General features: G+C 37.8%; 1 protein-coding gene across 1 annotated transcript in view; it reads right to left on the bottom strand.

Annotated features, from left to right (window-relative positions):
- Positions 1 to 14,386, bottom strand: part of MAP1B (microtubule associated protein 1B) — a 77,552-nt gene that overhangs the window by 44,959 nt on the left and 18,207 nt on the right. The gene's annotated exons all lie outside the window — the stretch shown is intronic.

Here is a 14,386-nt window from a genome sequence, read left to right as displayed (position 1 = left end):
CTGAAAACTTGGTAAGACTGCACAGTTCCTAATACTGAGTACCACATCAGGTGAGACCAACAGTACTTAGCTGTCAAAAACTGTAATTTAAAAACTTCTACAGCTGGTGGTAACCTAGTTTTTAATAGGTAATCACCTATGTAATTAAAGCCTAGCTTAAATACTTTAAAATATTATTCAAAAAATAGTATAATAGAAAAGAAATTGAGGCTAAGTAACTCTTTCCATTTTCTTCCCCCATTATCTTATGCTGCTTTATGTTTCACATGCTATAAAAGTATGCATTTCCTGCCTGGAAGTTTGATTTGCAGTTCCCAGACTAACACCTATCTCAGCCCTACTGCCATATCCTTTAGGTCATTTCTCACTTGCATCGATCCACAATCTGAAAACCTGCTTAGGAGGCTAGTGTCAGATATAACAGAGAAAGTGAAGGCAGCTATAAATCCAAGTTCTGCAGGGAAATGGAAAAGGCAGGAAAGTCAGAGAGAATACCCTATAACAGTCTCAAGTGTCTAACATTTAATCCTGTTCATTCTTCCCTACTTCCAAGCAGCACTGTCATCCATGCCCTGCTGTACCTCCAAATGATATATATCATGTCTAAATACTAAGGAATGTTTCTGACAAAAAAACCCAAATCACAACTATTCTCTGGTGAGCAGGGCAGTGAGGGAGCACTGGGATTTGAATTGGCCACACTGATCCTGTGGGTATGACATCAGACCTCTAAAGCTGATGGCTGGGACTTAATGGACCTCTGGGTTCTTCAGCATGCCCTTAGCACAAATACTTAGCATTAGTCCTTTCCTTGACTCCTTCTCTTTTTTTCCCCCTCTTCAGACCTGACATAGTGCTAGATAAATAATCTTTGCAGAAAGTGGCAGTAGCAAGGTTACTATTTTATATTTTGGTCCTTGATAGCAAAAGTTCAAAGGATTGCTAGATCCTGCAGGGACTCGTCTCATCTTTCCATAGATGTCTTACAAAGATATCTGGATGCACATGGAAGTGTGGTGACTCAGTAAGACACAAAATCAAGCTTCTGTCCACCTAGCATCTCTTGACATCTTGCAGAATAGTTTGTGTGCCACAAATTAATTCCTATCCATAAGCAATTTATTTTCTGCCTACTTAGATTCTCCCTGCTAATATGTTTGCTAGTTTTTGTTACAATTTTCTGGGTGCCGTGAAAATAGTTGTCAAATAGCTTCACTTCAAATAAAGCAATGTCTGTTTACTGTTTACATTTCTGTTTGTAATGTTGTTTAATGAGTGTTTAGGTAATACTTGCATTTTATAACTTCCTATGCAACTGGATCTTTGTTCCAGTTATAGCTATTGTACATTATTTGCAATAAAAATAATAGAAGTACAACAGAATATAAGCTCATAGAATCATAGAAGGATGTAAGATTATAGAATCATAGAATGGTTTGGGTTGGAAGGGACATCCACAAGTTCTCTGGGCAACCTGTTCCACTCTCTCACAGCAAAGAACTTCCTGCCAATATATAATCAAAATCTACTCTCTCCTAGTTTGAATCCATTCCCCATTGTCTTGTGCTCTTGCATTCCCCATCCTCTTGTGAAAAGTCCCTCTCCATCTTTTTTGCAGGTACTGGGAGCCCTCAATTAGGTAATCCCGAAGTCTTTTCCAGGCTGAACAAACCCAATTCTCTCAACCCTTCCTCACAAGAGAGGTGTTCTATTCCTCTGGTCATCTTGATGACCTCCTCTGCACTTGTTTCCAAGAGGCTGTTCCAATAAAAATTGCCAAGAAATGCTCTTCTTGTACTGAGGACCTCAGAGCTGGATGCAGCACTCCGTGTGGAATCTCACCAGAGTAGAGTAGAGGGGCAGAATCTCCTCCTTCAATATTTATACAGAAATAACTTGACTCTGTACATTTCTCATGCATCATCTATCACATGCTGGAAACCAAAGAAACATCCTAAATTGCAGAATAAATGCAGATCCAACTGGCCTTTAGACAGCAGACATTTTCTTCACTGACTTCAGTGAAGTGGGCAAACTCACTGGATTAATTAAAAACAAGTCTAGAAAATGTGTCTTACAAGATAAAAAGATAGGATTTTTCACACTGCCAAAAGTATTTTAACTTGCTCATTAGCAAGCCCAAAGAAACTTGACAGATTTTAAACAAATTAGTATGTTCACTGTGCACCACAATATGAATTTTCTTTTTACTTTAAGAATAAGTTAATTGTGATTTGGTTCTTGGTCTAATATTGTGAATTCGGACATAAATTATTCATCCTCTCTCATATACTTCTATATCCCATTGCAAGTTACATAGAAATTGCCCTCATGGCACAGATTCCATCTCATGTTAAATTGGCACAGCAACAGTAGGTTCATATCCCATGTTTAGCCTGCACTTAGCAAGAGGCCCAAAAGTTCTGCTTGAGAATGTCTTTATCAACTAAACAGCCCCTGTGAACTAAGTTTTACAACCTATGTGTACAGTGGTCACCCAAGGATAAACTCTCTGGTTATACCATCAGATGGATTAAGAGCTGTTGGGAACAGTTGAAAGAAGAAACAGTATTTCAGTAGAATGCTTAAAGCCAAGTGAAATTAAAGGCCTAGGTCTAATTCTACTAATTTAGGTCCAGGCACCTGTTGATGTGTATGTTCTTTTTAACCATCTCATTCACGCTCTTCTCAACAAGATCAGACTAAGTAGACAAACTGGAAGACAGAGGGAAAGTTTAAAAAGCTGCATACTTAAAAGTGCTATTTTTTACATCTCTGTAAAAAAGAAACCACAAACATGAAAATACAAGCAAGCATTAACATCTTTGAAGGACAGGATTGAGCCAAATTTTTATGACCATGGAATGAGCCATCTGAATAAGAGGTTCAGAAGTAGACCCAACCATGTCTTCACTAAAGTTATAGGTATAATTTTTATAATAAAATAATTATAAGTATTTCAGAAGAAAATATCTTGATTTCATACCTATTCATCCCATGTATTAGCATTTTATTGTGTCTTAGGTTAATGTTGAAAATGCATTTTAAGGAAAAATGTTTGTGAAGGTGCTAATTATTTTAAAATGCTACCTTTAAAACTCTCATAGCTTATTTCTCTAAGTGTATATGCAAATCAGAACCCAGATTTGCACCCTTCTTTGGTCCACAAATGCTACCTTCTAGTTTGTGCTCTCTTCTGCTGTTGAAGACAAATCCAATCATATCAGATACTTATCCAGTGACAACTTAAGGACAAGTGAAAGATGAAAAGGAAAGTTATTTTGCTTCTCTCTCTTACCTCCTAGCATGTCTGACTTTATTCATGCTTGTCTTTTGTGATTTCCTTTTGTACCACACAGAGCTTATCAACTGACACAAAAATAAATGTGTAACAAATATTTTACAAGACTAGACAAAGGGATTTGCTAAATATAAAGAAGCTGCCTGGTCAGACTTCTACTCTTATCCCTAAGGGTGAATACTGTTGCTTCTGACATTTCTCAAGTTTTTGCAATACCATCTCAAGTGCTACTGCCAACCAGTGATTAGTCTAGTCCTTGGACACCTTGAGGGTCAACAGAGGAAAAAAGGCAACAAGTCCTACAGATTACCTTAAAATCAACTTGTGAAACTGGAATGCTGTAATGGATGGCTATAAACACTTCAGGAGGGATAGGCAAGGAAGGAGAGGCTTTTGAATAGCCTTGCAGTTAGGAAGTGTTTTGATTATATTAAGCTTAAGGATGGTCACAGTAGGGTTCCATGGTTTTGGGTAAGAATCAGGGGAAAGCCAACACAGCAGATATCCTGGTGAGAGTCTTTTATAGACCCCCAGCCAGGATTAAGAAGCAGATGAAATATTCTATAAGCAGCTAGGAGAATCACTGACCCTTGTTCTTATGGGGAACATCAAATTTATGGATATCTGTTGGAAATGCAACACAACAGAGACGAAACAGCCTAGGAGGTTCCTGAAGGGTGTGATAGATAATGTCCTGGAGCAGCTGGTGAGGGAGCCAACCAAGGAATGTATCCCAAGGAATGTACTTGTCTAACTTGATCTCCCTCTGTAACAAAGTATCCCACTTAGTGGATGAGGGAAAGGCCATGGACATGGTCCACCTGGACTTCAGCAAGTCTTCTGACACCATTTCCCACAGAATTCTTCTGGAGAAACTGTCTGCTTGTTCTCTGGGTAAAGAACCAGTTGTATGGCCAGGCCCAAAGAGTGGTGGTGCATGGAGTTACATCCAGCTGGTAGCTGTTCAGCAGTGGTATTCCCAGGGCTCAGTACTGGGACCAGTCCTGTTTAATATCTTTATAACTGATCTGGACAAGGGGATCGAGTACACCCTCTAGAAACTTAGTGGATGACACCAGGTTGGATAGGAGTTTTGCTCCACTGGAGGCTGTGAAAGCTCCAGAAAGACATCTGGACAGTCTGGACTGATGACTGATGTGCTGAGGCCAGTGGTGTGACGTTCAACAAGGCAAATTGCCAGGTAATCCTTTTCAGTCACAACAACTCCAGGAAGCACTATAGCCTGGGGCAGAATGACAGGAGAAGGACCTAGGGGTGCCAGTGATAGCAGTTGAACATGAGCCAGCAGTGCCCAGGTGGTCAAGAAGGCCAATGGCATCCTGACCTGTACTAGCAATAGCGTGGCCAGCAGGAGCAGGGCAAGGATTGCCCCCCTGTACTCAGCACTGGTGGGGCCACACCTCAAATCTTCCGTTCATATTTGGTCCCTTCATGGTAAGAAAGACACTGAGGTGCTGGAGCAGCTCCAGAGAAGGGCAATAGGGCTGGTGAAGGTTTGGAGCTCAAATCTGATGAGAAGTAGCTAAGTTTCTTACATTGTTATCTCATGTTCACTCAGTATCATATTTTGTGGATATTCTCAGCTCAGTCAGAGAGAAAGAGAAAGGTTTTCTAACCAGGCAAGAGCCTGGGAAACAGTTGAGAAAGAATATAAATAATTCTCTAATCTATCTTGTTATTCACATTGTTTATAGATATGCTCTGCCACTGTGTGTCATTCACTGCACACCAATAGTGTAACATGTTTTTACTCTAAGACCAATGAAATTAATCTTCTCGATGTTCTCTATATATAGAGCAGTATATTTGAAATAAATCAGAGCTCATTTTCTTTACCTTCTAATCTAAAGTTCTCTGTTCCCGTCCTGCTCGACAGCGACAATATTTCTGCAAGATTCTTCTAAAAAAATCCTGGCAACCTTGTATAACAATTAATTAAGTAGTTTAAATAAGGCTTGCATGTGGGTCTACCATGAGCTGCCATCTCTGTTTTCTGTGCGGAGCAGGAAAAAGTATAAGACAACTTCTGGATCCATGGCAACATACACTAAGTGGTCTAGCAAAGGAAATCAACAGAATGGATACAAAAATAATATAATTTCCTAACAAAAAAAATTTGTTTTCTTTTATTTCCTCCTGGGATCTGGGTATATTTCTAATCAGAATCCATCTGACATTATAAGATCATTTGCAGTGTACCTGTCAAAGCTAGGTCCTAACCATATAATGGGAATGGCCCAAGAGTTCAGACACAAGATATTTTCAGGGTTTTTATTCATAAGCTTGTTCTGACTGCTTTATCATTTGACTACAGTAATTTGCATCCCTTAGGAAAAAAATATGGGAAGTCAAAAATCTATAGTACCATTTTGAAATGCAAAATTAAAGTTCACAAAAACACTGGTTTTCAGCTACATTTCTAGTGCTCAAATTGTTTTTGTTTCTTCTATAAATACAATAAAAAAGAAAGTCTCCTTCAAAATTACCCCTCTCAGTTTAAAACTTTCCTGTGAATCATCTAGTTCTGGCCTTTACAGTAATCCAGTGGTCTTTATGACAATTATATATTTCCTATGCTGATGGGCCTAGAGTCTAACTAGATGGGAAACCCTCAAAATATGTGGAGTAACATAAAAACATATGAGCAAGTCCAAGCAAGTGTGACAAAGGGAACAAGGGTTTCCAACAGCTTAAACATACACCAGAGGCTCTCTGACTCCCTGACCCACACATCCAGAAAAAGGGCACACTTGGATGCTCCATGAGGGAAGTCAGCTCTTGTCTATGCCTTCATCTCTGTTAGTGTGAACTATGCTGTGGCCCACACAACCATATGGGCTACATAACTAGTGTGGCAGCAGCAGAATTACCTTTAGATAGAATGGCTTGCAGCAGCACTGACTAATCATATTTGATAATATATGGGCTATACAAGTTCCTCTGATATGAATGAAAATTTTCTCAGCTTTCTTTCTACAGAAACTCAGAAGGGAAATCTGTTAATATAAGGCACAAAGACATGGCTTCCCATCTCCTACGCTTCATTAAACAGGAAGAAAATTTAATACTAAAATAATTTTTCACAAGGGTCTTGTGTCAACTTTGGCCCTATATAATTTATGCAAATGATACATTCATCTACAAACTGCCAACCGTTCATGCAACCTAAGAATTCCTGTGCACATATGGTCTCCCACTTGGGGACTGACTCCATATTTGTGCAGTTTATTACTTTGTTAACAAATGCAGACATCTTTGTAATTAAACAGACTATTTAACGTTCTGAAGTATACGATCATGCCAAGATTTGCTGCAATTTATTCCCAGTTATCAGGTACATGCTGTAGAAGTGAGCTGTTAACCATGGAATGAGATAACAAAAAAAAAAAACCAAACCCAACTGTAAAGAAATACAATAATGATGAACCTCTCTCCATCCTCATTTTTTTTTTTTTTTTTGCTGATGACTGATATGAACAAGTTGTCTGAGTAGTGAAGAGCCACTCACCTGGTAAAATTAAAGGTTTAAGCTTTGCAAAAATTCTCCTTTAGTACTGATTAACCTCAAATTAATGTTTAAAGATGACACATAACATGAAGTATATAATCCACTTTTTTCTTTTCATGAGAACACAAAAAACTATTTCCAAGTCTGAATTTCAGCATAGACTATTAGTAAGAATTGTCTCCAGGGGAAAAAATATATTACTTTGGAGGCAGCAAGATTTCTTTTGGGCTGATGTAAGAAAATACTGGGCTTTTTAAAAGTCTAGATTGAATTTTTTTACTGTTTTCAAAAAAAGAAAAAAAAAAGTAAAATTAAGGCAATATTAGTTACACTGCGCTGTGATATAATCAATAAAACATTTTAGCTAGTAATGAATAAAGCCCATTCAGTAAGCCTTTGAGTAACACCAGAGAAAAGAAAGTTTCCTCTAGTCTCCCATATCACCTGCTTCTCCTCCTCTCAGTCAGCGTTAGAGCCATTCTCTTCTAGGGCTGACTGCAGGGTGGATGGATGTACCAAATCCAGCACTTTTGGATGATCTTGTTTCAAAAGCCATCTCAAAACAAAGTTGTACAAGAAACAAATCCAACCCTTTTTTGCAACATCCAGAGTGATTCTGGAGCTCTTTTCTTGCAGCCTTACTTTGATGATTTTCAATCAGAAAATGCAGAAAAGTAGTCAGCAAACTTGGCTCTCAATTTAATGCCTGTGTCTACTTTGGCTTCTGTGTTCTGTACTGATAACTGGGAGAGCAAGAAAGCAGCTGGTAGCTGTGAAAACCAAAGGAGTCGCTGGCCATCCCCACCTTAGGAGATGCATTCAGTGCTTGAGCCTGTCAAAAGGTATGAGCAGGTACCACAAGTGGTCTGAGCAGACCACAGCTCCAGCCCCATGGATTGGTGCCTGGGTGCATTTTGATGGAAAGAGCACACTAATGGGCAGAAAATGAAGGGAAAAAAATGAAAAAAAAAAAAATAAAAAAAGCCTCCCTCCCTCTTCAGGGCTTCTTCCAGCAGCAGCCACAAAAACTGGACATAATTAAACCTTAAGGAACTGAAGGACATTCTTTCAGCCCAGGCAGAAGTGAATGATATGACAGTAAATTTTTGCCATTTTATTCTTTTATAGCCGGGGGGACATCCAGAGATGGCATAGAAGGTGAGTAAAAGCCATCTAGTCTGTCTGTTTACCACTGATCTCCCCCTTGATATATTCCTCGGTCTCTATCGTTCCTCCCCTGAGAACTGCTGTCACTAACGCATCACTCCTACTCTGCCTGAAAGGATGGTGTCTGCAGCCTGAGAGACTGTGCTAGAGCTGATCTATTCATTATCTGGCAGACAGCGCTCTCACAGGCAATTCCATTAGCAATATCCACCTCAATGACAAAGTATATATTTTTAAGTGTCTGGTTTCCAACCACATAGATCTAAGTGTCATTTTGGGTCCCTTTTTTTGACATTGGAAATCACTAACATAGTGCAGGTTGTGTTTATTGCCCTCTTTCTTTCAAGCTGCTGGATTGAGAGAAGTTTTCCTTTAAAAAATGTCCTATATGCTTTGCTGGTAAGAACACTGCTCTGGCTGGACTAAGAGAACTAATAACAATGAGCTTTCCACATAAGGCCCACAAAACATAAAATTAAATTTATCTTTGAAATGTGAATCTGCATTTCAAAAATATTAGTATTTCAAAATTAGGTTAAGAATATTGGGAAATGACTTTTGTAAGATATTTAAGCTCTACACTTAACTTCACATTATTATTGTTGTTTAAATGAAAAAAGTAATCCAGTGAAAATTAAATGAGCAATTTTCATGTGAAAGCCTCTGGGCATTATTAAGATTCACAGCACAAAGTGTCATGCTGCTTCATAATAAATTGATCTGAGTAAGGTATTAAATACCTACTGCATTTATAACTTTAAAACATTTTGCATTACCAGTTTCTGAAACAGATTGACAACCAATTTTTTTACGTAAATACACAGCCACAGGTTACATGCTCCAGCATCTTCCAGTGGCAGCATCCATCCTTCTATACTTTGGCAGGCAAAATAACCCTGATTAAATTAATTAGTGCCTTCAATTACTGTTGAGCTCATTAGCAACCCTCTAACATTGTATGTTCTGAAGACATATGCTTAAGTGCAGTAAATGTAGGTATTGGTTCATTAGCAAGTATGATCAACATGGGTTATCAAAAACATTTTTCATGCATAACAAATAGAGCAAATTGCTACAACAATAAAAGAAATATATAAGATCTACAGCAGGTTCATCTACATGATGTAATAATTTGTTAACATAATTAGAAGCAGATTTATAATAATTTAATTTTCCATCTTTTTTAGTCTAAAGAAGACTAGGGGTACTGTCCTGCTTTCTGCAGAAAGTTTGTGCCCTGGCTGGCATAATGTCAGGTGAAATTAAGACTGTACAATGAAGAAGGTGTTCTTTTAGATGTGATAGGCTCCCTTTAGAAATCTTGCTGATTGCACCCGGGCTGTGTAATTACAGGCACTTGTGAACTGTGCTTCATTACCATGACAAAGTGTTGGCACTGGTGAGACATGTAACCCTCCCAGTATTAAATGAACGTAATTCAAGTACTCTTTTAGAATCACCATAATCATTTGAAAAAAAACAGCACAGGGGCATGCTTAAGGAACATGGTAACAGCATAGCTGCATTTTTACCCCCAAAGATTAAAACAAGGCAGTATTTATTTTGGGTAATAGAAATCTCATTATTTTTAATATTTTCTTTTGACTAAAGAAATGCAAATGTTGCCATTAGATTTCCACTGGAAGCTTCTGTTCTTGTGTATTATAGGCAGAGTTGCAGTATTTCTATCTTTTCTGTATGAACCATGATACATTTTAAGTTTGGCACACTTAATTTTCAAAGAGAATTACACTAAAAGGAGAACTCTTACTAGATGTCAATGAATGGACCTATGACTGATGATAGTTCTAAGTTGTAGAGGTGCACAAGTAGGTGTAAGGAAATATTCTTTCTTAGCTTAAGACAAAAGTATTTACTTATGGAGAAGAGAAATAAACAATGGAAGGGTTGACACTGCCTTCATTGGGATTAAGTGCAAATTTCTGACTGATTTCCAAAAGGGAAAATTTCACACACAAGACTTGCTACAAATTCAGTTTATATTTGAAGGCTCCAGCAAAGAAAAGAGAGATTCATCTATTCTGTGCTAGTCAAATCAGATGTATCTGCCAATTCGAGCATACTTTGTAACTTTCTGATTTATGATCTTTAAAAAGTATGATCTGATTATGATCATACTTTTTGACTTTCTGATTATGATCTTTACATATGATACTCATATGTATTTATGAAAATATATGACTTTGATTATGACTTTCCAAAAAATGTATTTTTTGGAAATGGTTACACTAACACAAAGTTACATTACTGTGTAGTTCATAACTCATTAACTGGAGAAATGCAAATTTAAAAATAGAAATATTTCTACTATGCAGTATTACAAACATACATTAAATAAAGCCATATGTAAGGAAAATGCACAAAACTTTAAGCCTTTCACTTTGACATTTTCTGCTAAAAAGTTTTGATTTATGGCTTCTGCTTCAAGACCTTTGTGAATGTTCAAAAATAACCAGAATTTGCATATTGTTCTAACATGCTCCCAAAAGGAAAAACTGCTTCCCTTGTAGAAAACACTAAAATTAATTTGAGAAGAAAAATCATGAAAAGAGAATGAACAATGCCCTGGTCATGCAAGCTCTCCTCATTAGGCATTTATTGTATGGCCTCTGGAAACCTGGCCACTCACATAAGTGTTTAGAATACTAGATTATGTCACATTCACCTTTCACATAAAATTTGGATAATCAGAATAAATTTAATGGAATTATGTAGAAACTTCTTCCCAGCACAATGCTTGCAAATTACTCTACAGCTATATATATTTACATTTGGGCTTGATAATTTTTAGCCAATGCCTTGATTCATTTGACCTCCTCCCACTATGCTCTGCAGAGCTGCAAGGAAAGGACAGCAGTACCCAAACCCAACTCCCTCTATCAAACCTAAGTATCAGATAGGAATAGCGAAGCAGAGGAATGCAGATGAAACTAGAGAGAATACATGGTCAGTCAGTGTAAACCGTTTTTAATATTCCATTTCCCATCAGAGAGAATTTAATTGTTTCTTAAATGGCTCTAAAGCCTCTGAATGAGTAAGCCTGTCCAACACAGCAGACATTTCTTTGAAAAATAAGCTCTGTCATAAATATTGATCTATCATAACCATAGATCATTCTGGAGTCACAGCAATCTCTCCTTGCCTAATTAAACTGTGCTAATATGAAAATGCAGGCCAGGCCCATAAGGCACAAGAGATCTGAGGGAGTGTGGAAATGCCTGGAAGTTGCAAGCTCTGGGCAGAGAGGCAGAAAGGCACAGGAACTGTGCCTGCATGCTAATGAACTCCACCAGATTGTAATCCATACAGATGCAATTTAAATTCTCTTCCACATCCTCAGTCTCTAATTCTCCTAATTAACCTGCAGCCATGAGATAAGCAACCATGCAGAGGGAGGGGGAGGCTCAACAGAGGTGACAAAAGGCAAAAGACTACTCCTTGCCACTTCCCCATGACATTTTAACTTTTACCTTATAAGCATTCCTGGATTTAGACCTGGCAAAAATGTTTTAGCAATCACAAAACACACACTTCTACAACCACGTGGCAGCACTTAAAAGCATTTTACTCCCACTTGACAAGGAGCTTTGTTAAAGATGGCAGGCAGTATTTCGCCAGTTTGGTTTATAGTTTTTGTAGAGACACTCAGCTTCCTACAGAGGTTAAAGTCTAATAGAAGTCAATTTATTTCCAGCTCCAGCACCATGCAGACTGGCAAAGATACCATAGAAGAGAACTGCTATACTTTATTTCAAGTGGTGTCACAGCAACCCAGCAGTGTTGCATGTTACTACATGTAGAAACCTGTTACAAACCATAGTTCCCACAGCCATTTCCCTCAAATTCTCTATAGATTGGATCTACAAACTGCAGTTCTTCACAAGCATTCCTAGGATCTACAAACTGCAATTCTTCAACAGCACTCCAATGCTGTCTTAATACCTAACAGGGTAGATCCAGAGAGATCTGTCTGTTTTCAGTAAAATTCCTCATAATTTACAGTCATTTAAAAACAGAATTTGTTGAAGTGTTTTTTACTAATCACAATAAAACAAACTGCTGTCTATGGTTTTGGGCATTTTCTGTGGGTTTTTTTTTTTGTTTTGTTTTTGGTTTTTTTTTTTTTGTTTGTTTGTTTTGTTTTGTTTTGTTTTGTTTTGTTTTGTTTTTTTTGTTTCTTTGTTTCTTTGTTTGTTTGGGTTGTGGCTTTTTTTTTAACGAGTGGCAACAAAGAGCTGCTTTCAGTAAGCATCGACAGCCCTGCTACTCCACCACAATTAAATGAGATGAAAAGTATTTGATTGTCCATTTACCAGTATTTGCATATATGAAAAGATTTTGCCCACGCAAATGTATGCAGGTGTTGTTTAATAAAAAGATTCTCATGTGGTCTTTTTTTAGTACAACTCAGAAATCTGAAGGAGTTACACAATTTCACAAATGGCTAATCCCAGCTTTCCATCTCTATTACTGTTATTTTCAAATCTATTTCAATGATCCCTTTAGTGTTTACATTTAACATCTGGCTAGTATCTTACTAGCTTATTTGAAGAGAGTTGGTGTCCTCATTTTGAATTTTAATGAAGACCACACTGCATAAATCACTGACATTAGATTCCCTACTGGTACATTTGGCCTTGATGGAAAGCTGAAGCAAGACAAAAAGAATTAAATGCCATTACATTACTGCAATTGAATATTCCAAGTCATGGGTCGTCCACAGCATCTGACTGCCACAGTCAGTCTTTACATAATTCAGGGGCAAAATTAAACTTCAGGTCTCTTGATTTATGTTATGTGTTCTACAATCACTTAGAAAGCTGTGTTTTGTTTTTCATCTCTGAGAAAGGAAAAATGCCACACTGGGACTTAACTTGTATGAACACTTACAAGTATTTTTAGACAGACAATACTGATTTGCTTTGTCAAATTACCTGCTACTGCACTCCTATATTCATAACAGAAAGTCATAGCACAGACTGAGACAGGGAAAAAATCGAGATATACTAAACTTGACAAGGGAGTCAGACTCTACTCACTTAGTTCTCAAGTCTTTTATTCCATGCTGTGCTCTGAGAGAGAGACTACTCCAGATCTTATATTGCAGCTTCTAAACAGGAGAAGCTCAGGCCTCTTGGAGATATCAAAAAATACAGAGAATACGTGATCTCTCAGGCTGATTTTCTTATCTGTATCTAGAGATGTGTTAATTTATGCACAAATCTAGCTGTGTGTAATGATCTTGCTTTTTTCCCTGCTAGCTCTGCAGAGTTAATGTTAAGCCTTCTCATAAAATGATCACTATCTGTGGTCTTCAACCTGAGAAAGTTCTTGACCTGAATGAGCTTTTCCTTCATTGACACTGAGATATCTGAAGTTTGCTGAGCTCATTTCACATAGAGGGATTCATCTTTCACAGTCAACAATGCTGAAGTATCTGAAATTTAAACTCCAGAAAGATCTCAGAGAAAAACAGAAACATATGTCTCACATTAAGAACTAAGACATAAAAACATTACAGAAGTATTCATACTGACTTTAGAATGTGATCATTTACTGCACAGCAGTGGGCATGGGCATTGAGAATGCCATCTGCTGGTAAAAGAAGCATGAGGGATCACAATTCCTTGTAAGGCAACTTCCAAAAATGGGAAAGGTTAAGAAACATGATGCAGATGGTCAGTTGTTTGGTTTTGGCTTGTTTGGTTGTTTTTTTTTTTTTTTTCCTTTTTTTTTTAACTGCTAATTGAAGGGGTTTTGTTGGTTTGTTTGTTTGTTTTTTCCTCCAATAAACTAGCTTTACTTACCTGCATGATATGATGAATTTTACATAGAAACTTAGGAGGGAATGGATTTTCAATCAGAAGAGTATTACACCTTTATTTTCCACTGGAAAAGACTGACTTCTGAAAATAGTAACAATTTAAAAGACATCATACATAATAAGGAAATATGAATAGAGCTGAAACACTGAGATTGCTTGTACTTTCTTGTTCTTCTGGAGGGGAAGCCATATGAGGAGCAGCTGAGGACACCTGGCTCTTCAGCCTGGAGAAGGCAAGAGTGAGGGGAGGCCTCAGTGTGATCTTCAACATCCTTGTGATAGGGAATCAGAGGGACGGGCATTCATTTCTTCACTCTCATGACAAGTGACAGGACTCAAGGAAGTGGCATGAAGCTGAGTCAGGGGAGGTTTATGTTGGATATGAGGAAAATGTTTTTCACACAGAGGGTGGCTAGGCACTGGAACAGGCTCCCCAGGGAAGTGGTCACAGCATCAGCCTCATAAAGTTCAAAAAGTTTTTTGGACAATGCTCTTGAGCACATGGTGTGTGTGGCTCCTTGGGTGTCCTATGCAAGGCCAGGAG

The sequence above is a fragment of the Vidua macroura genome, chromosome Z (genome assembly GCF_024509145.1).
Source record: "Vidua macroura isolate BioBank_ID:100142 chromosome Z, ASM2450914v1, whole genome shotgun sequence".
Taxonomy (NCBI): domain Eukaryota; kingdom Metazoa; phylum Chordata; class Aves; order Passeriformes; family Viduidae; genus Vidua; species Vidua macroura.
Note: the sequence above shows the minus strand (reverse complement) of the source record. Positions and strands in the feature narration are given on the sequence as shown.